This window comes from Nycticebus coucang, chromosome 20 (genome assembly GCF_027406575.1).
Source record: "Nycticebus coucang isolate mNycCou1 chromosome 20, mNycCou1.pri, whole genome shotgun sequence".
Lineage (NCBI taxonomy): Eukaryota > Metazoa > Chordata > Mammalia > Primates > Lorisidae > Nycticebus > Nycticebus coucang.
Genome location: NC_069799.1, coordinates 17,794,541 through 17,819,525, shown reverse-complemented (window position 1 = coordinate 17,819,525; position 24,985 = coordinate 17,794,541). Strand labels below are relative to the sequence as shown.

Below are 24,985 nucleotides of genomic sequence, written 5' to 3'. Positions count from 1 at the left end.
TGTGGAACTATGTTTTTAATTGTTGCTACATTGGATTTATTAGATGTCTTTGTATATTAGGCAATTTTGCATACTTTTATTAGAAAATCAAAAACATTGAAATGTAATATGGATGAAGCAGAACTGTGCTTTGTGGTCGATACATAAAAAGTATTTTAAGTGATGAAGAAGTCATACAGGCTAACATTTTTTCTGTATTAGGGTAAGAAAGTAAAACAATTACAATTTTAGAAGTAAATCATTTTACTAATTGCACATTAGTCTAATAAAATACACTGTATTTTGAAAAATTTTTTGAGATTACATGTGAATTCAGTTTTATTAAATTAAAAAATGATTTTAAGTGTTGAGTGTTGTAGATTGAACAAAGTATTATTTTGCCACCAACATTAACCTAGCTCGTATTACTCAAAGTTTTAGGTAATGGATATTAACAATGTGCTATTGGGTTACGTACTAAAATTTCATCTCTTATGATCCATTTTTCCAGCTCCTTTAAATTTCAAATACTTTGAAGAATAATGTTAACCCTTAGGTTAAAGTGTTCTTATCTTTTTCAGTTACATTGTTGCCATAGTGGTTGAAATAAAAATTGTCTTGTATAATAAAAAGCTATACATTTTTCAAACCCAAATGACTATTTATAAAATCCTATCCTAAATTTCTCTTCAAACATGCAACCTCACTGGCTTATGAAACACAGATTTTTATTTACATGTAAGAAAATATGCAAATATATCGCTCTAAAGAAATGTTGTAACAGAATTAGAGAGCAATTAATTATGCTCTGATGAATGTGGTTATGTAACAACTTTTAAAGAAAAGAAAAAAATATTTGGAAAAAGATATTTTAAAATGTGTTGATAATTTGCTGTTCAACTAGAAACAGTTAAGTTTCTGAAAGTAAATAATTCTTTCATGCCGTACATTCAATTAATTCTTCTAAAATCTTAATACTCTGGCTCAGAATCTCCCCCATTCAAGTCCCCTGTTTTTACTGATTGATCATGCCTGTTATAACATATAATTTTCTTATCTTAAAGTTTGTGAAGTGTTCTTTATATTACCTGATAAAGGATTATAAGAGTTATTTTTTTTTAATTTGTGGTGCTCATGAAGTGATTTGAAAGTGAATGTAATTCCACAGCATTTAAGTCCCTCAGTACATTCTATATTTTTCTTCTAAATCAGGGAATCCTACTTAAGCCTCTTTTGCTTTAGTTATTATTTCTTTCAGTTTTTGTCACTGACGTAGTTGAGTATATTGACTTTATTAGGCTTATTTATCCAGATGATCACTGAGTAGTCTTCATTAATCATGAAGTTATTTTAAAATTCGAGTTGGGGAACAAGAATAGGGTAGTGATAGGTATGAAAAAGATGCCTTATAATTAGCATTAAATATTTCTAGAGGAGTTTGCAACAGTAGATAAGAGATTAACAAAATCTAAGACAAGTAAATAGCATTGATTTTGCATGTGGAGAGAAGACACTTTCACCTCAACAAATTCCCTGAATTTATCAAAGGAAATTCTGTTTCTTCAATTTTATAATTATGCCCACTTTGTTTCTCTCTTTCTTGATTGCAAACCACAAGTGTATCATAGCCATTCTTCTTTTCGCCAGTGATATGGCTATAACTTGCTCACTGTGTTTTACATACTACGTGAGATTTCTCACAGTATTCTAAAATTTCTCAGGAGAAGTTTAGAAATTTTTAATTTGATAAAAGAATCAAATTATTTTGAATAATTTGAATTATTAGAATTTTGAATCAAAGAATTTTAGACTATGTGTTATAAATGCACCATTCTTGATTACTTAATAGAAGTCAGTGTGATTCAGTGTCTTTATAACTCTTAAAGAAAGTACAAAGATAAATGATTCTGAATGCGAAAGAATTAAATCACGCAGTCAGTATTATCCATATTTACTCCTAATACATATTGTCATAAATATGTAAATAAAAGAAGCAAAGCATATATAACCATGTGATACTTATTGTAAGCACTACATAACAAACACTACAATTTCCAAAGGCAGTTTATGGTAAGGGAAGATGTTTGAATTTAATTTTTATGAAATATAGAGTACAACATATGATTCCATATTAGTGTATATTTTTAGTGTCAGACTCTGAGTACATATTTTTTAGTTTTATAAAATCATACAATGTCTATGAATTATATTATTCAATCTCTTTATTACAATCTTACTGAATTTATTTTATCTTTATTTCAGTGGGTGCAGCACATAGGCCACAGTTTTTTTTGTCTTGTTTTGTTTTTTTGTTTGTTTGTTTTTAGCAGCTACTGTTTATTGGTCCACTTTACTATGTGTCAAATACTTTAAGCATGTTAAGGTACATCTTCTAATTTAATTTCCACAATTCTCTCAAGTTAATAAATTGTCACCCCCACTTTTCAGATGAGACAGCCTAAGTTCAGTGAGACTTCATTTGCTCAAGATCATGTTATCTATGAAGGGAGAAAAAGTGGAATTCATTTGCACTCTGGTTTAATGGGCTCTGAAAGCTGTGCTCTCAGTTACTATGCTATAAGGAATTTGTATCTTCCTTTTTTTGGCTTGTTTTTTTAAATTATTTTTTATTAAATCATAACTTTGTACATTGATGCATTTATGGGGTTCAGTGTACTGCTTCGATATACAATGTGAAATGTTTACATTGAACTAAGTAACACATCCATCACAATTATACTCATTTCTTAATAGTTCTGAAATGTACCATTGCATCATGCACATTAGGTGAGGTCCCCCCATATACCCTCTTTCCTCCCATAACCTCCTTTCCACTCCACAATTTTTATGCTTAGTTCCTCTAACTGTGGCAAAGGTTTAGGTCATTCTCTGTAGGGGAACTTCAGGGATCATTGTAGGTTTTTTGTTGTTGTTGTTTGGTTGGTTGTTGGGAGACGACCTCCTGGGAGGCAAGGTCCCCCAGTTTTGAGGAACCACATCTAAGTCAAAGACCAAATGCAACTCGGCTCCAGCTGTTTCCTTTTATGGATGATTCTTTAACCAAATTAGAATTGAGACATGCCCTTTTGGTCATCTCAGACTGATGAGAATGCTATTCTGCTTTTAGAATGTTTTTAATCAATATATGCAATTATGACAAAATTATGCCTTCAAGCTACTGTATACAAAAGCTGTGCAGTAAAGTTGAGGTTGCCTTGTCCTGTTGAGGAAAGGTCCTCCTGATCCCACTATTTTCTGTGTCTCTTTTTCTCTATCCCACACCAGTCTACTCCAGGGTTCCTAATAACTAGGCTGGTTCCAGACATTTGGGTTTTGTTGTTGTTGTTGTTGTTGTTGCTGTTGTTTGTTTTGTTTTGAGACAGTGTCACACTATATTGCCCTCAGTAGAGTGCCATGGTGCCACAGTGTACAGCAACCTCAAAGTCTTGGGCTTAAGTGATTATCTTGCCTCGGCCTCCCAAGTAGCTGGGACTACAGGAGCCTGTCACAATGCTCGGCTTTGTTTGTTTGTTTGTTTGTTTTTGCAGATGTCATTGTTGTTTAGCTGGTCCGTGCAGGGTTTGAACCCACCAGCCTTGGTGTATGTGGCCAGTGCCCTACCCACTGAGATATGGGCACCACCCCATGGTAGGTTTATGATTGAAAAATTTATCAGTAATTTTGGAACCTATTTTGTTTTCTATGTGACCAGAGATACGATAGTAAGCACCACATATGTCAGTAACATCTACCACGACATAAACATAAGCACCAGGAATATCGGGTGACTTGAGCTTAAAATAAAAGCTTTAAAGGACGTTGGCCACTCTTATGTTTTTTGCTGGATCCTAAATGTTCTGGTAAATATCAAAGTTTCTTTGCTTATAACTGTCAAATGAAATGATAAAAACCAGAACTAAAATGATATATTTTGAGGGGTAGTTTGTAAACACTGCTGTGCGTGGGACTCCAGGGCAACCTGAAGGCTCATGAATTAGTGACCTGGAAAGATACTAAACGGAAACTTGAGAAGCACTGCTAACTAGATAAGAGCTATTGCATTCTAATTCTGTTCTTTCAGTTAAAGTACATATTAACTTATTGCTGATTATAGTTACTTTGTTGTACTATCAAATATTATTCTTTCTAACTATACTTTTGTACCCATTAACCATTCTCAAATTCTTCCCTCTACCTGGTATGCTTCTTAGCTTGTTGTAAACATACTTTTACTCTTTGTCTCTATAAAATCAAATTTTAATATTCATCTCCCATATATAATTGAGAACAAGTGGATTTCTCTATGTGATTGGCTTATTTCACTTAACATCATGTTTTTCCAGTTACTTTCATGTCATTGCAAATGGCAGGATTATTTCTTGCTATATAATATGCCAAGGTGTATATGTAACACAGTCTATTAATAAGCTGATGAACATTTAGGTTGGTTTTATATCTTGGGTATTGTGAATAATGCCATGATAAAGATGGGAGTGCATACATTCTGTTGATATAGTGAATTTTCCTTTGTTAGATATATAATTAGCAAGAAGATTGCTTTTTGAGTTGTTTTCAGAACCTCCATACTCTTCTACATAGTATTTGTACTAAGTAACATTCCAGATTCTCTTCAGTATTCATTATTGCCTGTATTTTTTATAAAAGCCATTTTAACTGGAGAGAGATGGTATCTCATTGTAGTTTTGATTTGCACTTGTCTGATAATGAATATTGTTGAGCATTTGTAATATACCTAAAGGCTTTTTTTTTAATTTATTTATTTTTTAGAAATAGTGTCACTATTTTGCCCTTGGTAGAGTGCTATGTCATCACAGCTCACAGCAACCAAAAACTCTTGGGCTTAAGCAATACTCTTGCCTCAGCTTCCTATGTAGCTGGGACTACAGGCGCCCACCACAACACTCGGTTATTTTTTGTTGCAGTTCTCACTGTTGTTTAGCTGGCCCAGGCTGGGTTGAAACCCTCCAGCCTTGGTGTATGTGGCTAGCACTGTACCACTGTGCTGCAGGAACTGAGCCCTAAAGGCCTTTTGTATGTCTTCTTTTGAGAAATGTCTTTATAATTTGCCCATTGTTACTTGAATATTTTTTTTCTACTGAGTTGCTGGAGCTCTTAATATAGTCTAGATACCAATCCCTTATCATATGGATATTTAGCAAATATTTCCTTCCATTTTGTGGGTTGTATCATCACTTTGTTGTTTCTTTTGCTGTACAGAGCTTTTTAGGTTGGTGTAATCTTATTTGTCTAATTTTGCCTTAGTTGTCTGTGGTTTGGGAGTATTACTCCAGAAGCCCTTGCCCTTTGGACAAATGCTTAAAAAAAACATTTTTAGTATTTATCCAGCTTCAGGTCTTATATCAATTTTGGCTTGATAATTGTATGTGGAGAGAGATAAGGGTCTAGTTTTATTCTTCTGCATATGAACACCTTATGCTGTGTATTTTCCCAGCACCATTTATTAAAGATATTGACATTTCCTCATGGAATGTTCTTGGCACCTTGTTTGAAGGTAAGTTTACTATAGATATGTGAATTTATTTCTTGGTTCCCTACATTTTCCCATTGGTCTATGTGTCTTTTTTTGCCAGTATTATGGTCTTTTGGTTGCTACAGCTCCGTTGTATAACTTTAAGTCAGGGTACATGATTTTTCTGGTTTTAATTTTTTTTTTTTTTTTTTTTTTTTTTACTCAGAATGGCTTTTAGTATTCTGGGACTCATTTACTTCCATACAAATTTTATATTTTTTTCTTTTTTTCTTTGAGTTGTATTGATATTTTAACATTATTGATTTTTTTTTTTAATTTGGGGGCATAGAACATCTTTCCAATTTTTTTGTTCTGTTCAATTTCTTTTATGAATATTTCATAGTTTTCATTGTGGCTATATTTCACTCTTTGGTTAACTTTATTCCTAGGTATTTTATTTAATTCGTAGCTGTGGTAAATGGGATCACTTTTTTATTTTTTCTGATTATTTACATTTGCACATATAAATGCTACTTATTATGCTATGATGTTTGCATCCCACAACTTTACAGAACTTGTTTATCAATGCTAATTTGTGTGTGTGTGTGTATAGTCTGGTCCCTTTATAGCATTTTTTTCCCCTGTTGTATAGCTGTTGGAGTTCCTTTTATATTTTGACCATTAACCAATCCTATGCATAATTTGAAAATATTTCCTTCCATTTATATGTTGTTTCTTCACTCCACTGATTGTACCTGGTAATGTATAGAAGCTTCTAATTTGAAGTAATCATATATGTCTATTTCTTGCTTTGACTGAGATTTTTAAGTGTTAGTCTCCAAATCATATTCCAGACCAATGCCATTGGGCTCTGTGTTTTCTTGTGGTACTTTCCAAGTTGTATGTCTTACATTTAAAAGTTTAATCCATTTTGAGTCCATTGTTTATATATGATGTTAGTTAATAATGTCACTTCAGTATTGTACTTGAAGATATTCAATTGTCCTAGCAGCACTTATAAAAACATTGTCCTTTCTCCATTGTTTGTTTTTGTCAACTTTGTCTAAAATAAGATAGCTGTAAATGTATACATTTATTTTGGGGTTCTCTATTTTGCTCCATTGGGCCACATGTCAGATTTTACACCAATATTATCCTATTTTGGTTACTCTAGCTTTATAATATATTTTCAAATTAGATGAGGTGAAGCATCCAACTCTGTTCCCTTTGTACAATTACTTTGATCATTCTGGGTCTTTTTGATTATTGTATAAATTTTAGATTTTAAATAGGTTCGGAGAATAATGTCATTGTTGCTTTGATATGAGATTGTATTGAATCTTCAGATTATATTGTGTAGCATAGACATTTTAAAAATATCATTTAGGGGCAGCACCTGTAACTCAGTGAGTAGGGCACTAGCACCATATGCTGAGGGTGGCCGGTTCAAGCATAGCCCTGGCCAAACTGCAACAACAATAACAAAAAAAATGTTTGTAAAAATGGTATAAATTTTAGGGCAAAGCCTGTAGCTCAGTGGATAGGATACCAGCTAAAACAGCAATGAGAGTTGCAAAAAAAATTGCCAGGCATTGTGGCAGGAACCTATAATCCCAGATACCCGGGAGGCAGAGGCAAGAAAATCGCTTAAGCCCAAGAGTTGGAAGTTGCCATGAGCTGTGATGCCATAGCACACTACCAAGGGTGACAAAGTGAGATTCTGTCACAAAAAAAATCTATGTAATATATATATATAATGTAATAAAAATATAGAATATATATATTATATATAATATTATATATATTATATATGTCATTGATATATACATATCATTTAGGCTAATCCATAAGTGACATTTTTTCATTTATTTTCTCATTTTAAATTTCTAAATTCAGTATAGAAATCCTTAGCCTTTTTGGTTAAATTTATTCCTATGGATATTTCTTGAAGCTATTGTATTGGAAATTATTTTTTATGTAGTTTTTTTTGTTTTTGTTGTTGAAGAATCATTGAGGGTACAGTGAGCTAGGTTATACTTCTTGAGTTTGCTGGGTAAAGTCCCTCTATTAATATTGTCCTACACCCAAGAGGTGTGTCACACACCGTGGCCCCACACCTCCTCCCTCCTTCCCTCTTACCCCCTCACATTCCCCCACCCCCACCATTAACTAGCATCAACTGTTCACATATCAGAATTAAGTACACTGTATTCTTGCTTCTCCATTGTTGTAATGCCTTACTAAGAAGAATGTATTTCAACTCCATCCAAATTAATACAAAAGATGTAAAGTCACCATCCTTTTTAGTAGCTATACAGTGTTCCATGGTTCAGTGAATGAGTGAACTGAATAAGTAGTCTCTACTTCTTTACAGAGAGGAAATGTATGTCATACCTAATGAGTCAAATATTCCTTGGAAAGACATAAGAAAGTAATATACGAACACACAGACATACATATGCATTATATAATACATATAATATGTAATCATAATTAAAATACAATTATAAGCCATGTAACAAAAATAAACTTATTTGATAACTAAAATATATGTATATATACACATATATAAATTATATGTATAATTATACATAATTTATATATACATATAATGTAAACATAAATATAGAAATATATTTAATATAAAATATTATATATATCAAGCCTTCCTCAAGAAAATGGAAAGAGAGAAAGTTAATAACTTAATGGGACATCTCAAGCAACTGGAGAAGGAAGAACATCCCAACCCCAAACCCAGCAGAAGAAAAGAAATAACCAAAATCAGAGCAGAATTAAATGAAATTGAAAACAAAAGAATTATACAACAGATCAATAAATCCATAAGTTGGTTTGTTGAAAAGATAAATAAAATAGATAAACCTTTGGCCAACCTAATCAGGAAAAAAAGAGTAAACTCTCTAATTTCATCAATCAGAAATGGTAAAGATGAAATAACAGACCCCCCCCAGAAATTCAAAAAATCCTTAATGAATATTACAAGAAACTTTATTCTCAGAAATATGAAAATCTCAAGGAAATCGACCAATAGTTGTAAATGCGCCACCTACCAGGACTCATCCAGAACGAAGTGGAAATGTTGAACAGGCCTATATCAAGTTCTGAAATAGCATCAACTATACAAAATCTCCCTAAAAAGAAAAGCCCAGGACCAGATGGCTTTATGTCAGAATTCTACCAAACCATTAAAGAGGAACTAGTACCTATATTACTAAACCTCTTCCAAAATATAGAAAAAGAAGGAATACTACCCAACACGTTATATAAAACAAACATCACCTTGATCCCTAATCCAGGGAAAGACTCAAAAAGAAAAGAAAATTATAGACCAATATCACTAATGAAAATTGAAGCAAAAATAATAAGATCCTAACAAACAGAATCCGACAACACATCAAAAAAGTTATACACCATAACCAAGTGAAATTTATCCCAGGGTCTCAAGGCTGGTTCAATATACGCAAATCTATAAGTATAATTCAGTACATAAACAAAGTAAAAAACAAAGACCATATGATTCTCTCAATTGATGGAGAAAAAGCCTCTGATAATATACAGCATCCCTTTCATGATCAGAACACTTAAGAAAATTGGTATAGAAGGGACATTTCTTAAATTGATAGAGGCCATCTACAGCAAACCCACAGCCAATATCATATTGAAGGGAGTTAAATTGAAATCATTTCCACTTAGATCAGGAACCAGGCAAGGTTGCCCATTGTCTCCATTGCTCTTTAACATTGTAATGGAAGTTCTAGCCATTGCAGTTAGGGAAGAAAAGATGATCAAGAGTACCCACATAGGGTCAGAAGAGATCAAACTTTTACTCTTCACAGATGATATGATGGTATATTTGGAAAACACCAGGGATTCTACAACAAAACTTGTAGAAGTGATCAAGGAATACAGCAATGTCTCAGGCTAGAAAATCAACACCTATAAATCTGTAGTCTTTATATATACCAACAATAGCCAAGCTTAAAAAACAGTCAAGGACTCTATTCCTTTCACAGTAGTGCCAAAAAAGATGAAATATTTGGGAGTATACCTAACAAAGAATGTGAAAGATCTCTATAAGGAGAACTATGAAACTTTAAGAAAAGAAATAGCTGAAGATGTTAACAAATGGAAAAACATACCATGCTCATGGCTGGGAAGAATCAACATTGTTAAAATGTGTATACTACCCAAAGCAATATATAATTTTAACGCAATTCCTATCAAAGCTCCATTGACATATTTTAAAGATCTTGAAAAAATACTTCATTTTATATGGAATCAGAAAAAACCTTGAATAGCCAAAACATTACTCAGAAATAAAATAAAAACAGGAGGAATCACACTACCAGACCTGAGACTGTACTATAAATCAATAGTGATCAAAACAGCATGGTACTTGTACAAAAATAGAGAAGTAGATATCTAGAACAGAATATAAAACCAAAAGATGAATGCAGCCACTTACCGTTATTTGATCTTTGATAAGCCAATTAAAAACATTAAATGGGGAAAATATTCTCTATTTAACAAATGGTGCTGGGTGAACTGGCTGGCAACCAGTAAAAGACTGAAACTGAACCCATACCTTTCACCATTAACTAAGATAGACTCTCACTGGATAAAAGATTTAAGACATGAAAGCATAAAAATACTTGCAGGGAAAACTCTTGAAGGAATCGGCATGGGATATTTTATGAGGAGGACTGCCCAAGCAATTGAAGCAGTATCAAAAATACATTATTTGGACTTGATAAAACCAAAAATCTTCTGCACAGCCAAGAACATAGTAAGCAAAGCAAGCAGAGAGCCCTCAGAATGGGAAATAATATTTGCAGATTATACCTCTGATAAGGCTTTAATAACCAAAATCCACAGAGAACTCAAATGTATTAGCAAGAAAAGAACAAGTGATCCCATCTCAGGATGGGCAAAGGACTTGAAGAGAAACTTCTCTAAAGAAGATAGATGCATGATACACAGACACATGAAAAGACACATGAAAAAAAGCTCATCATCCTTAATCATCAGAGAAATGCAAATGAAAACTGCTTTGAGATATCATCTAACCCCAGTAAGAGTAGCTCACATAACAAAATCCCAAAACCAGAGATGTTGGCTGGATGTGGAAAAAAGGGAACACTTCTAAACTGCTGGTGGGAATGCACAGTAACATTCCTTTTGGAAAGAGGTTTGGTGAATAATTAGAGATCTAAAACTAGACCTGCCCCTGGTGGACCATGATGGCGGACAGGATGGACGTGTAGCCCACCTCTCCCAAGTCATCAGGTGAGAAGAAAGTGGGCCTGGACCTTCCCCGTGTGCGGATTATTGGTGTGGATGGACAGTTTGAGATGCTCAGAGAACTGGCGGATTGCTATATATGAGAGGTAATTTAAAACCACAGACTCTGTTGTAGAGATTCTTCCCTGCTTGGCTGTGCTGGCCAGCAAGCCCCTCCCTTGCAGAGGACAGCAGCTTGCAAATGCTGACAAAACCCAATTGATGAATATTTATTCCTGAACTGAGGGAGGCATCCGAACAGAGAGCCACTCAAAACCACAGGAAGCTGGGCAACCTGCTGGACAATTGAAGGGAAGGGATCCTGCCCAGGAAACGACATTTTGAACTACCCAAAAGTGCGGGCACCTTCCCTAGACCAGGAGCCGGAGCATTCCTGGGGGAGAATGTTGGAGGGGGTTGGAGGTTCAGGCTGCATGGTGAACCGATCCAAAAGGGAGACTCTGAACCATAAAACTCAGAATAAGGTTCCTGAGCACTCCAGCCACGAGAACTGGCTACAGCTGCTTCAGCCACGGACCCACAGCAACCATGGGAACCCAGCAGCATCCTCCCCCACAGCTGATTGCAGTCACCAGTTTGCAGAAGAACCTGGGAGCAGAGTGGAAAGATTTAAGAAGCATGGACTCCTGCACTGAGTGGTAACATCGGTCGCAAGTGCTGTCGGGAGCAGAACAGCCAAGGCTACACAATACATAGGTGACAAACTTTTACAGAAATTCCAAAATGGTGATTGGCCATGGAAGGTGGTTACCATGGTAACAGTATAAACTGTGAATAAGGTATGAGCCTGGGAACCACTCACAGCACCACCTAGTGTCCAGAAAGTTTATTGCAGTATGAATACATTCCTACAAAAGTTGATCCCTACACCATAAATAAAGATGTATATATGTATATTTCTACATACAAGAATAATATTTTTGTAGTGGTGCCTTTTTTTTTGTTCTGTTTTCACCATTTTCTTGGAGGAGCTTTTGTTAATTTTTCATTATTTTTATATAGATATATTTTTATTTCTATTTTTTCTAATTTTCTCCTTCTCTTTTAGCTTTTCTATGAACACCACTTTTTTCTTTTTCTTTTCTTTTTTCAATTATTTTACGATTATCACTATTTTTATTGCACTTGTTTTTATGTTGCTGTTGTTGTGGGTGTTGTCTGTATATCTATGTGTCTTCATCTGTTTCTGTATCTATGGGCTCGTGTGTCCGGTATACTTTGCACCTGTTTATTTGCTCATTTGCTCTCAATGAGCTTGGTGTTCCTACCTACAACTCTGAGCTCCAAGCAACCCCTCCACTCTCACTCTGAGGTCTGCAGGCCTGCCCCCCAGGAGTCCAGATTCTTGGGTGATTTCTCGAGAGGTGCAAACAGGACCTGAACTGCAGCTTGACAGTGCTGATTCTGCAGCACAGGAGTGAGAAGATGATGGTTGGCTAAGAGGGAATCACACCGGAGTGGCAGTGCCCCGAGGTGCAGAGAAGCAGCTGTCTATAGCAATGACAAGGCCCACCCCAAGATATCCTGAAGCCACTCCTCCTGTCTCCCTGGGCAACCAGATGAGGCCAGGCATCTTCTCAGACGGCAACCACCACATAACAGACCTGGGACTGAAACACAGGCCTTGGGAGTAAAGGGTTTGCCTGAGGCGGTACTGGCCTGGGTGGAACGTGGGGACTAGAAAATGCACCCGGAGAGCAGGGAAACTGCCAGGGTGGGCCTGGGCATCTTTACTGAGCCTAAGATGCACCTGGCCCTCAGGGGATAATCAGCCTATAGACAAAGCAGGCCAAGAGGCTACAGCTGACAACTAATCGTGCTGCGAATACAAACCTGCAGGTGTAAAGGCAGGGCCTGAGGCACAGGTTCTGGAAATACAAATCAGCTTCTCCTCTACAGAGAAATTTAGCAGGGTCAGAAAAAAACTCCCACAGGGTTGCTCCGTTCAGCCAGTAACATAAACTAAGAGTGGGGCTGGAAATGAGGGAACAATCCCAGCCTCCATCAAGTGCCCGAGGTTGACAGGTCTCACCATGCCATGCTGGATAGAGGCAGAGAGCAGCGGCTTGGAAGAGCACATACAGATTTCCCTGTGATTTAGGCAGGAGCAAACCTCTGGAGTATCTGCTCACTGCAGAAAACTGACTGGGTCGCAGCCCTGTGGGGCTAGCAGCAACTGGGTGTGACAGAGCTGCAAGGTGGGGAAGAAGGCATCAATCTTCACAGACTGATCTATTTTGGGTGGCTCCACCTGACTCCACACAGCACTGGAGCAAGCCATATTAGAGTAGTCACCAGACCTCTGTGATCCAGTTCCCAGAGACTTCTTAAACTCTCCCACCCGAGACAGGTGCTGACTGAGACAATTGATTTAAACATTTTGAACTGAGCCAATCGTCTGAGGAATATTCAGGTGGTGCCCTGGGGGTGTGGTTGTAGGAAGGTATGATTTTCCTTTTCAAATTGTTGCCTGTAGTGGGCAGGGTGACATAACTGCTGGTATTTCTCCACAGCTGAGACTTCAACCCAGAGTAACTGTTGCACTAGGGTTGAACAGAAACCAGCTGAAAACAAGACAGAACCACTTAGCCCCAACACACCAAACAGGGCCCCACTTTCTCAGGCCACAGCACTGTACAGGTCTTCGACAAAGCTCCAGGGGAAAAATCAAACGGAGTAAAACAACCATGGGGTGCAATCAGCGAAATAACGCTGGTAACATGAATAACCAGAATAGATCAACCCTCACCAAGGAATGACATGGGAGATGTAATTGAAGATCCAATTCACAAACAGCTGGCTCAGATATCAGAAATTGAATTCAGAATTTAGATGGAAGACAAGATTAACAAAATGGAATTAGGAATTCAAGGAGAAATTCAAAAGTTGTCACGAGAATTTAACAAATTTAAAGACAAAACCACCAAGGACTTAGACACACTGAAGCAAGAATTTGCAGCCCTCAAAGATCTGAAAAATACAGTAGAATCCCTCAGTAACAGAGTGGACCAAGCAGAAGAAAGGATTTCTGACGATGAAGACAAAGCCTTTGAACGCTCCCAAATTCTCATAGAGGAAGAGAAATGGAGAGCAAAAAATGGATCATTCTCTCAGAGAGCTCTGAAATAATTCAAAGAAGGCCAATATCCGAATAATTGGAATTCCTGAAAATGATGAGGATGCCTCGCTGGGCACAGAGGCCATTCTGCATGAAATTATGAAAGAGAATTTTCGAGACATGCCTACAGATACTGAAATTCAAATAGCAGACAGCTTCAGAACCACAGCACAACTCAACCCGAATAAGACATTCCCCAGGCATATCATAATTAACTTCACTAAAGTTAATATGAAGGAGAAAATTCTCAAAGCTGCCAGGTGAAAGAAAGCCATTACGTACAAAGGGTAGAATATTACAATGACTGCAGATCCCTCTGCTGAAATTTTCAAGCCAGAAGAGGGTGGTCATCAAATTTTAACATCCTAAAGCAAAATAACTTTCAACCCAGGATCTTGTATCCAGTTAAACTGAGTTTCATTTATGATGGAAAAATTAAATACTTTAATGAAATTCACATGTTGAAGAAATTTGCCAGAACGAAACCAGCTTTTCAGGATATTCTCAGATCTATCCTTCATAATGTCCAACCCAATCCTATACCACAAAAGTAACCTCATCAGAAACTTCAGATCAAACTCCAACTGCCACAATGGCGAAACGATTAAAAATGTCCACAGGACTTTTGAAAAACTCGACACCCAAAATTTCACCAGACTGATTAATATTCTCCATTAATGTGAAAGGCTTAAACTGTTCTCTAAAGAGGCATAGGTTAGCTGACTGGATACAGAAACTCAGGCCAGATATTTTTGGCATACAAGAGTCACATCTTAAATTAAAACACAAATACAGACTCAGGGTGAAAGGATGGTCGTCCATATTTCAGGCAAATGGTAATCAGAAAAAAGCAGGTGTTGTAATTTTACTTGCAGATACAATAGGCTTTAAACCAACAAAAGTAAGGAAGGACAAGAAAGGTCACTTCATATTTGTTAAGGGTAATACTCAATATGATGAGATCTCAATTATTAACATCTATGCACCCAACCAGAATGCACCTAAATTTATAAGAGAAACTCTAACAGACATGAGCAACTAGAATTCCTCCAGCTAAATAATAGTCAGAGATTTCAACACTCCTTTGGCAGTGTTGGATCAATACTCCAACAAGAAGCTGAGCAAAGAAATTTTAGATTTAAACCTAACAGTCCAGCATTTGGATTTAGCAGACATCTACAGAACATTTCATCCCAAACAAAACTGAATACACATACTTTGAATCAGCCCACAGAACTTACTCCAAAATTGATCACATCTTAGGTCACAAGTCTAACCTCAGTAAATTCAAAAGAATAGAAATTATACCTTGCATCTTTTTGCACCTCCGTGGAATAAAACTTGAAGCTGAGTAACAACAGGAATCTGCATACTCATACAAAAACATGGAAGTTAAATAACCTTATGCTGAATGATAGCTGGGTCAGAGATGAGATTAAGAAAGAATTGCCGGAGGCGGAGCAAGATGGCAGCCAAGTAACAGCTTCCTTGCATCTGGGCACCGTGAGTTTGGGGATATAGGACTCCAGGCATCTCTGGCTGGTGGGATCTGCCTATCATCACCCCTGAGAGGATACAGGGAGTCAGCGAGAGACTTCTGGACCCCAAGAGGAGGACTAAAACAGTGGAAAACCGGAAAGTGGTCATGTGTGTTCAATCCGTCTAAATCAGCTCGCAACTTCCACAGGCACGAGAACTTAAAGAGCAAGAGGAAGTGAAAGGAAAATTAGGGCAAGGAAACAGATAAAAGAAATCACTCATGAGGAAGAATCAGCAGAAAACTCCAGGCAACATGAAGAACCAGTCCAGAAAAACCCGGCCAAGGGACCATGAGGCAGCTACTGCAGAGGATTCCACCTATACAGAAATGTTAGGAATGACAGAAAGGGAATTTAGAATACACATGTTGAAAACAATGAAAGAAATGGTGGAAACAATGAAGGAAACTGCTAATAAAGTGGAAAATAACCAAAAGGAAATTCAAAAACAGAATCAAATAAGAGATGAACGATATGAAGAATATAAAAAGGATATAGCAGAGTTGAAGGAACTGAAACAGTCAATCAGGGAACTTAAAGATGCAATGGAAAGTATCAGCAACAGGTTAGACCATGCAGAAGAAAGAATTTGAGAGGTTGAAGACAAAGTTTTTGAGATAACTCAGATAGTAAAAGAGGCAGAAAACAAGAGAGAGAAAGCAGAACGTTCACTGTCAGAATTATGGGACTTTATGAAGCGTTCCAACATACGAGATATAGGAATTCCAGAAGGGGAAGAAGAATGCCCCAGAGGAATGGAAGCCATACTAGAGAATATTATAAAAGAAAATTTCCCAAATATCACCAAAGAATCTGACACACTGCTTTCAGAGGACTAACGGACCCCAGGTCGCCTCAACTCTAACCGAGCTTCTCCAAGACACATTGTGATGAACCTGTCCAAAGTCAAGACAAAAGAAAAGATTCTGCAAGCTGCCAGGAGTAAGCGCCAGTTGACCTATAGGGGCAAATCCATCAGAGTGACCGCAGACTTCTCTAATGAAACTTTCCAAGCAAGAAGACAATGGTCATCTACCTTTAATCTACTTAAACAGAACAATTTCCAGCCCAGAATTCTGTACCCTGCTAAGCTAAGCTTCAAAATTGATGGAGAAATCAAATCATTTACGGACATAAAAACATTGAGGAAATTCGCCACAACAAGACCAGCTCTACAGGAAATACTTCAACCTGTTCTGCACACTGACCACCACAATGGATCAGCAGCAAAGTAAGAACTCAGAAATTAAAGGACAGAACCTAACCTCCACACTGATGCAAAAGATAAAACTAAGCAATGGACCCTCACAAAATAAGACGAATAGAATACTACCACACTTATCAATTATCTCAATAAATGTTAATGGCTTGAATTCTCCACTGAAGAGACATAGATTGGTTGACTGGACTAAAAATCACAAGCCATCCATTTGCTGTCTGCAAGAAACACACCTGGCTTCAAAAGACAAAGCTCCGAGTCAAGGGTTGGAAGACAATTTTTCAGGCAAATGGCATTCAGATAAAAAGAGGAGTTGCAATCTTATTTTCAGATACATGTGGATTTAAAGCAACTAAAGTCAAAAAAGACAAAGATGGTCACTTTATATTGGTCAAGGGAAAAATACAAGAAGAAGACATTTCAATTCTAAATATCTATGCCCCCAATTTAAATGCTCCCAGATTCTTGAAACAGACCTTACTCAGTCTGAGCAATATGATATCTGATAATACCATAAAAACAGGGGACCTTAACACTCCTCTTACAGAGCTGGACAGATCCTCTAAACAGAAATTAAACAAGGATATAAGAGATTTGGGATGATGGGAAGATGGCGGACTGAAGCCAGCTTTCCATAGAGGCTCCTGTACTGAAGGAGAGTTAGGGGACGAAAATTTAGCAAATAACCTGATGGATTCCAGCAACACCAAGCGAGAAAGTTGAAGAACGCACATCAACCCCGCTGAGAAGAGCTGTGACCACAAGGAAGCAAACAAAAGGTACAAAACCCATCACCAAGTGGATGGGAGTCCCCCCTCCCCACCTTATCGGCTTAAGGGCCCCACAAACAAAAGGGCAGAAACCAAAGACCATCCCACTACACTTCACGGGAAAGACCTACTACAAACTAGACCTACCTCCCTTACTAGGAGGCCTAGGCGTTATCCTGCCAGGCATAAAACTGTATAAATCTGTAAATTTCCTTTGCTGGTGACTCTGAGTACCCAGCACTTCCCTCCACTCTCTCTGAGGTCTGAAAGCCTGTCCCCCAGGAGTTCGGATTCTTGGGTGGCTCCTAAAGGTGAGAGGACAGTCCCTGAGCTGTGGCTGGTCAGCGCTGATTCTGGGGCATGGGAGAGAGGTTAGGACAGTCAGCGGAGGGAGACCCTCACCAGGGTGGCACTTCCCCGAGGCGAGGTGCAGCAGCCCTCCTTGGGCAACAATACCTCCAGGCATATAGCTGAGTCGAACTCGCTACCAGTTGCTCTGAGTGCCTGGCGCTCCCCCCGCCCTCATTCTGTGGTCCGGAGACCTGAACGCCTGCCGTGTGGCTGGGCAGGGAACTGGGGATAGCCGAGTCTGTTCGCTGCCCAGCGGTTCTGGGCTCCAGCCGCTCCCTCCCACCCCGCCTTCACTCTGAAGCCTGAAGGCTTGAGCTACGGCAGTACAACCAGGCGAGAGACGGGAAGAATCTGAATTTCCTTGCTGCCGAGAGCCCCGGGCTCCCAGTGTTCACCCCGCCCTCGCTCTGTGGTCCGGAGACCTGAACGCCTGCTCGGTTCTGAGCTACAGCCACTTCCTCCACCCCGCCCCCACTCTAAAGCCTAAAGGCTTGAGCTGCGGTGGTACAACCAGGCGAGAGACCGGGAGAATCTGAATCTGTTCACTGTCCACCGGGCTCCCTAGGCTCGTAGCCCCTGCTAGCTCGGAGTGCCTGGCGCTCCCCCGCCCTCACTCTCTGGTCCGGAGAACTGAATGCCTGCCGTGTGGCTGGGCAGGGAACTGGGGATAGCAGAGTCTGCTCGCTGCCCAGGGATTCTGGGCTCCAGCCACTCCCTCCCACCCCGCCCCCACTCTGAAGCCTGAAGGCCTGAGCTGCAGCGGTATAACCAGGCAAGAGACCGGAAGAATCTGAATTTGCTCACTGCAGACTGGGCTCTGGCTCCAGGCTCCCAACATTCACCCCGCCCTCGCTCTGGGGTCCGGAGACCTGGCTCGGTTTGAGCTCCAGCCACTCCCTCCACACAGCCCCCACTCTAAATCCTGAAGGCTTGAGCTGCCGGGCGAGAGACCGGGAGAACCTGAATCTGCTCGCTGCTGACCAGGCTCCCTACGGCTTGGAGCCCCTGCTGGCTCTGAGTTCCAGGCACTCCCCCGCCCTCACTCTGTGGTCCGGAGACCTGAACACCTGCCGTGTGGCTGGGCAGGGAACTGGGGATAGCTGAGTCTGTCCGCTGCCCAGCGGTTCTGGGCTCCAGCCGCTCCCTCCCAACCCGCCCCCACTCTGAAGCCTGAAGGCTTGAGCTGCGGCAGTACAACCGGGAGAGAGACTGGGAAAAACTGAATCTGTCGACCGGGCTCCCTACGGCTCTGAACCCCCTTGGAGGTAGATCAACAGCCGTTTTTTCTTTAACGGCAGAACGCTCACTTCTGGATATTCTGAGGCCACACCCCCTGTCTCCCTGGGCAACCAGAGGAGGCCACCGGTGAGCGGGGGATTTCCTGACACTGCTCACAAACCGGGGAAGCTTCCAGGGCGGGGCCGACCCAGAGAGGTGATCGGACTCAAACCTACAACACCAAAGACGTTTGAACTCAAAACAGCTCGTCTTCTGTAGGCGATTTTGACAGGAACAGAGACAGAACCCCGTAAAGTTGTCTGTTCTGTTCTGTTCTGTTCTGTTAGCAGCATCCATCAGGGACAGGGCTAAGCCTGAGTAAACACCTCCCTCACATCACCTGCATCAAACACTCATAGATGTCAGGCCCCATCTCCTCCTGCAAGATAGCGGCAGTCTACGGGGGCCTGGCAGACTTCCTGCGATTCAGGCAGGTGCAAACCCATGGAGTGTCTGTTCACTGCAGGCAACTGGGTTAGCCATCTGCAGAGATACCAGTGACTGGTCTGACGAAGGGACAAAGTGGGGAAGGAGACGTCAACCTTCCTAGATTGCTCTGTTTGCTGGGTGCCTCCTCCTGACTCCACGCTGCACTGGGGTGAGTCGTGTCAGAGGAGTCACCAGGCCTCTGTGATCCAGTTCCCAGAGACCTCTTGAACTCTCTCACCTGAGACAAGTGCCGATTGAGACAGTTGATTTGGACCTTTTGAACTCGGCTAATAGACTGAGGACTTTTCAGGCGGTGCCCTGGGTCTACGGTTGTAGGAAGGTTGATTCTCCTTTTCCAACTGGGGCCAGAGGTGGGCAGGCGGGGTGACTTAATTGCTGATTTTTCCACACAGCTGAGACATCAAGCCAGAGTAGAAGTTGCAATAGGATCGAACAGAAACCAGCTGAAAACAAAACAGAACCACTTTGCTCCACCACACCAGACAGGACCCCAGTTTCTCAGGCCACAACACTGTACGGGACCTCGATAAAACCCCAGGGGAAAAACCAAAGGGAGTAAAATAACCATGGGGCGGAATCAGCGGAAAAACTCTGGTAACATGAATAACCAGAATAGATGAACCCCCCCCAAGAAAAGACACGGCAGATGTGATTGAAGATCCCATTCATAAACAACTGGCTGAGATGTCAGAAATCGAATACAGAATTTGGATGGCAGACAAGATTAATAAAATGGAATTAGGAATCGGAGGAGAAATTCAAAAATTGTCTCAAGAATTTAACGAATTTAAAGACAAAACCACCAAAGACTTAGACACACTGAAGCAAGAACTTACAGCCCTCAAAGATATGAAAAATACAGTAGAATCCCTCAGTAACAGAATGGAGCAAGCAGAAGAAAGGATTTCTGACATTGAAGATAAAGTCTTCGAACGCTCCGAATCTCTCAAAGAGGAAGAGAAATGGAGAGCAAAAACGGATCACTCACTCAGAGAACTCTCAGATAATTCGAGAAAAAGCAACATAAGGATTATAGGAATTTCTGAGAAAGATGAAGTGGCCTCCAAGGGCACAGAGGCCCTTCTGCATGAAATTATGAAAGAAAATTTTCCAGACATGCCTAGAGAATCTGAAATTCAGATAGCAGACAGCTTCAGAACCCCAGCACGATTCAACCCCAATAAGTCATCCCCCAGACATATCATAATTAGCTTCACTAAAGATAACATGAAAGAGATTTTTCTCAAAGCAGCCCGGCGAAAGAAAACTATAACGTACAAAGGTAAGAATATTAGAATAACTGCAGATCTCTCTGCTGAAACTTTTCAAGCCAGAAGAGGCTGGTCCTCAACTTTTAATCTCCTAAAGCAAAAAAATTTTCAACCCAGGATCTTGTATCCAGCTAAACTGAGTTTCATCTATGATGGAGAAATTAAATACTTCAATGACATTCACAGGTTGAAAAAATTTGCCATAAGTAAACCAGCTCTTCAGGATATTCTCAGACCTATTCTCCACAATGACCAACCCAATCCTACACCACAAAAGTAAACTAACTCAGAAACATCGGATCAAACTCCAACTTCCACACTGGCGAAAGGATTAAAAATGTCCACTGGACCTTTGAAAAACTCGATACCCAAAATTCCACCAGACTTATCAATACTCTCCATCAATGTGAATGGCTTAAACTGTCCTCTAAAGAGGCATAGGTTACCTGACTGGATACAAAAACTCAAGCCAGATATTTGTTGCATACAAGAGTCACATCTCAACTTAAAAGATAAATACAGACTCAGGGTGAAAGGATGGTCATCCATAATTCAGGCAAATGGTAATCAGAAAAAAGCAGGTGTTCCAATTTTATTTGCAGATACAGTAGGCTTTAAACCATCAAACGTAAGGAATGACAAGAATGGTCACTTCGTATTTGTTAAGGGTAATACTCAACATGATGAGATCTCAATCATTAATATCTATGCACCCAACCAGAATGCACCTCAATTTACAAGAGAAACTCTAACAGACATGAGTAACTTGATTTCCTCCAGCTCCATAATAGACAGAGATTTCAACACTCCCTTGGCAGTGTTGGATAGATCCTCCAGCAAGAACCTGAGCAAAGAAATCTTAGATTTAAACCTAACCATCCAATATTTAGATTTAGCAGACATCTACAGAACATTTCATCCCAGCAGAACTGAATACACATACTTCTCATCAGCCCACGTAACTTACTCCAAAATTGACCACATTTTAGGTCACAAGTCTAACCTCAGTAAATTTAAAGGAATAGAAATTATTCCATGCATCTTCTCGGACCATCATGGAATAAAACTTGAATTGAGTAACAACAGGAATCTGCATACCCATACAAAAACATGGAAGTTAAATAACCTTATGCTGAATGATAGCTGGGTCAGAGATGAGATTAAGAAAGAAGTTGCCAATTTTATGGAACAAAACGACAATGAAGACACAAACTATCAGAACCTCTGGGACACCCCAAAGGCAGATCTAAGAGGGAAATTTATAGCACTGCAAGCCTTCCTCAAGAGAACGGAAAGAGAGGAAGTTAACAACTTAATGGGACATCTCACGCAACTGGAAAAGGAAGAACATTCCAACCCGAAACCCAGAAGAAGAAAAGAAATAACCAAAATTAGAGCAGAAATAAATGAAATTGAAAACAAAAGAATAATAGAACAGATCAATAAATCAAAAAGCTGGTTTCTTGAAAAGGTCAATAAAATAGATAAACCTCCGGCCAACCTAATCAGGAAAAAAAGAGTAAAATCCCTAATATCATCAATCAGAAACAACAAAGACGAAATAACAACAGACTCATCAGAAATCCAAAAAATCCTTAATGAATATTACAAGAAACTTTATTCTCAGAAATATGAAAATCTGAAGGAAATAGACCGATACTTGGAAGCACGCCACCTTCCAAGACTTAACCAGAATCAAGTGGAAATGTTGAACAGACCCATATCAAGTTCAGAAATAGCATCAACTATACAAAACCTCCCTAAAAAGAAAAGCCCGGGACCAGATGGTTTCACGTCAGAATTCTACCAAACCTTTAAAGAGGAATTAGTACCTATAATACTCAACCTGTTACAAAAGGTAGAAAAAGAAGGAAGACTACCCAACACGTTAAATGAAGCAAACATCACCCTGATCCCCAAACCAGGAAAAGACCCAACAAGAAAAGAAAATTATAGACCAATATCACTAATGAATATAGATGCAAAAATATTCAACAAGATCCTCACAAAAAGAATCCAGCAACACATCAAACAAATTATACATCATGACCAAGTTGGTTTTATCCCAGGGTCTCAAGGCTGGTTCAATATACGTAAATCTATAAATGTAATTCAGCACATAAACAAATTAAAAAACAAAGACCATTTGATTCTCTCAATTGATGCAGAAAAATCTTTTGATAATATCCAGCATCCGTTCATGATCAGAACACTCAAGAAAATTGGTCTAGAAGGGACTTTTCTTAAACTGATAGAGGCTATCTACAGCAAACCCACAGCCAATATCATATTGAATGGAGTTAAATTGGAATCATTTCCACTCAGATCAGGAACCAGACAAGGCTGCCCATTGTCTCCATTGCTTTTCAACATTGTAATGGAAGTTTTAGCCACCGCAATTAGGGAAGAAAAGGCGATCAAGGGTATCCATATAGGGTCAGAAGAGATCAAACTCTCGCTCTTCGCAGATGATATGATTGTGTATCTGGAAAACACTAGGGACTCTACTACAAAACTCCTAGAAGTGATCAAGGAATACAGCAGCGTCTCAGGTTACAAAATCAACATTCATAAATCGGTAGCCTTTATATACACCAACAACAGTCAAGTTGAAAAAGCAGTTAAGGACTCTATCCCATTCACCTTAGTACCAAAGAAGATGAAATATTTGAGAATGTACCTAACAAAAGACGTGAAAGATCTCTATAAAGAGAACTATGAAACTCTAAGAAAAGAAATAGCTGAAAATGTTAACAAATGGAAAAACATACCATGCTCATGGCTAGGGAAGAATCAACATTATCAAAATGTCCATACTACCCAAAGCAATATATAATTTCAACGCACTCCCTATTAAAGCTCCACTGTCATATTTTAAAGATCTTGAAAAAACATTACTTCGTTTTATATGGAATCAGAAAAAACCTCGAATAGCCAAGACATTACTCAGAAACAAAAACAAAACAGGAGGAATCACACAACCAGACCTCAGACTTTACTACAAATCGATAGTGATCAAAACAGCATGGTATTGGCACAAAAACAGAGAAGTAGATATCTGGAACAGAATAGAGAACCAAGAGATGAATCCAGCAACTTACCGCTATTTGATTTTTGACAAGCCAATTAAAAACATTCAGTGGGGAAAAGATTCCCTATTTAACAAATGGTGCTGGGTGAACTGGCTGGCAACCTGCAGAAGACTGAAATTGGACCCACACCTTTCACCATTAACTAAGATAGACTCTCATTGGATTAAAGATTTAAACTTAAAACATGAAACTATAAAAATACTAGAGGAGAATGCAGGGAAAACCCTTGAAGAAATTGGTCTGGGTGAGTATTTCATGAGGAGAACCCCCCGGGCAATTGAAGCAGCTTCAAAAATACACTACTGGGACTTGATCAAACTAAAAAGCTTTTGCACAGCTAAGAACACAGTAAGCAGAGCAAGCAGAAAGCCCTCAGAATGGGAGAAGATATTTGCAGGGTATATCTCTGACAAAGGTTTAATAACCAGAATCCACAGAGAACTCAAACGCATCAGCAAGAAAAAAACAAGGGATCCCATCGCAGGCTGGGCAAGGGATTTGAAGAGAAACTTCTCTGAAGAAGACAGGCGCACGGCCTTCAGACATATGAAAAAATGCTCATCATCTTTAATCATCAGAGTAATGCAAATCAAAACTACTTTGAGATATCATCTAACACCAAAGAGACTAGCCTATATCACAAAATCTCAAGACCAGAGAAGTTGGCGTGGATGTGGAGAAAAGGGAACACTTCTGCACTGCTGGTGGGAATGCAAATTAATACATTCCTTTTGGAAAGATATATGGAGAACACTCAGAGATCTAAAAATAGATCTGCCATTCAATCCTGTAATTCCTCTGCTGGGCATATACCCAGAAGACCAAAAATAACAACATAACAAAGATACTTGTACCAGAATGTTTATTGCAGCCCAATTCATAATAGCTAAGTCATGGAAAAAGCCCAAGTTCCCATCGATCCACGAATGGATTAATAAATTGCGGTATATGTATACCATGGAATACTATGCAGCCTTAAAGAAAGATGGAGACTTTACCTCTTTCATGTTTACATGGATGGAGCTGGAACATATTCTTCTTAGTAAAGTATCCCAAGAATGGAAGAAAAAATACCCAATGTACACAGCCCTACTATGAAACTGATTTGG

At 39.1% G+C, this 24,985-nt stretch overlaps 1 pseudogene; it reads left to right on the top strand.

Annotated features, from left to right (window-relative positions):
• LOC128572481 (zinc finger protein 724-like) overlaps window positions 1-24,985 on the top strand; it is a 102,464-nt pseudogene that overhangs the window by 29,787 nt on the left and 47,692 nt on the right.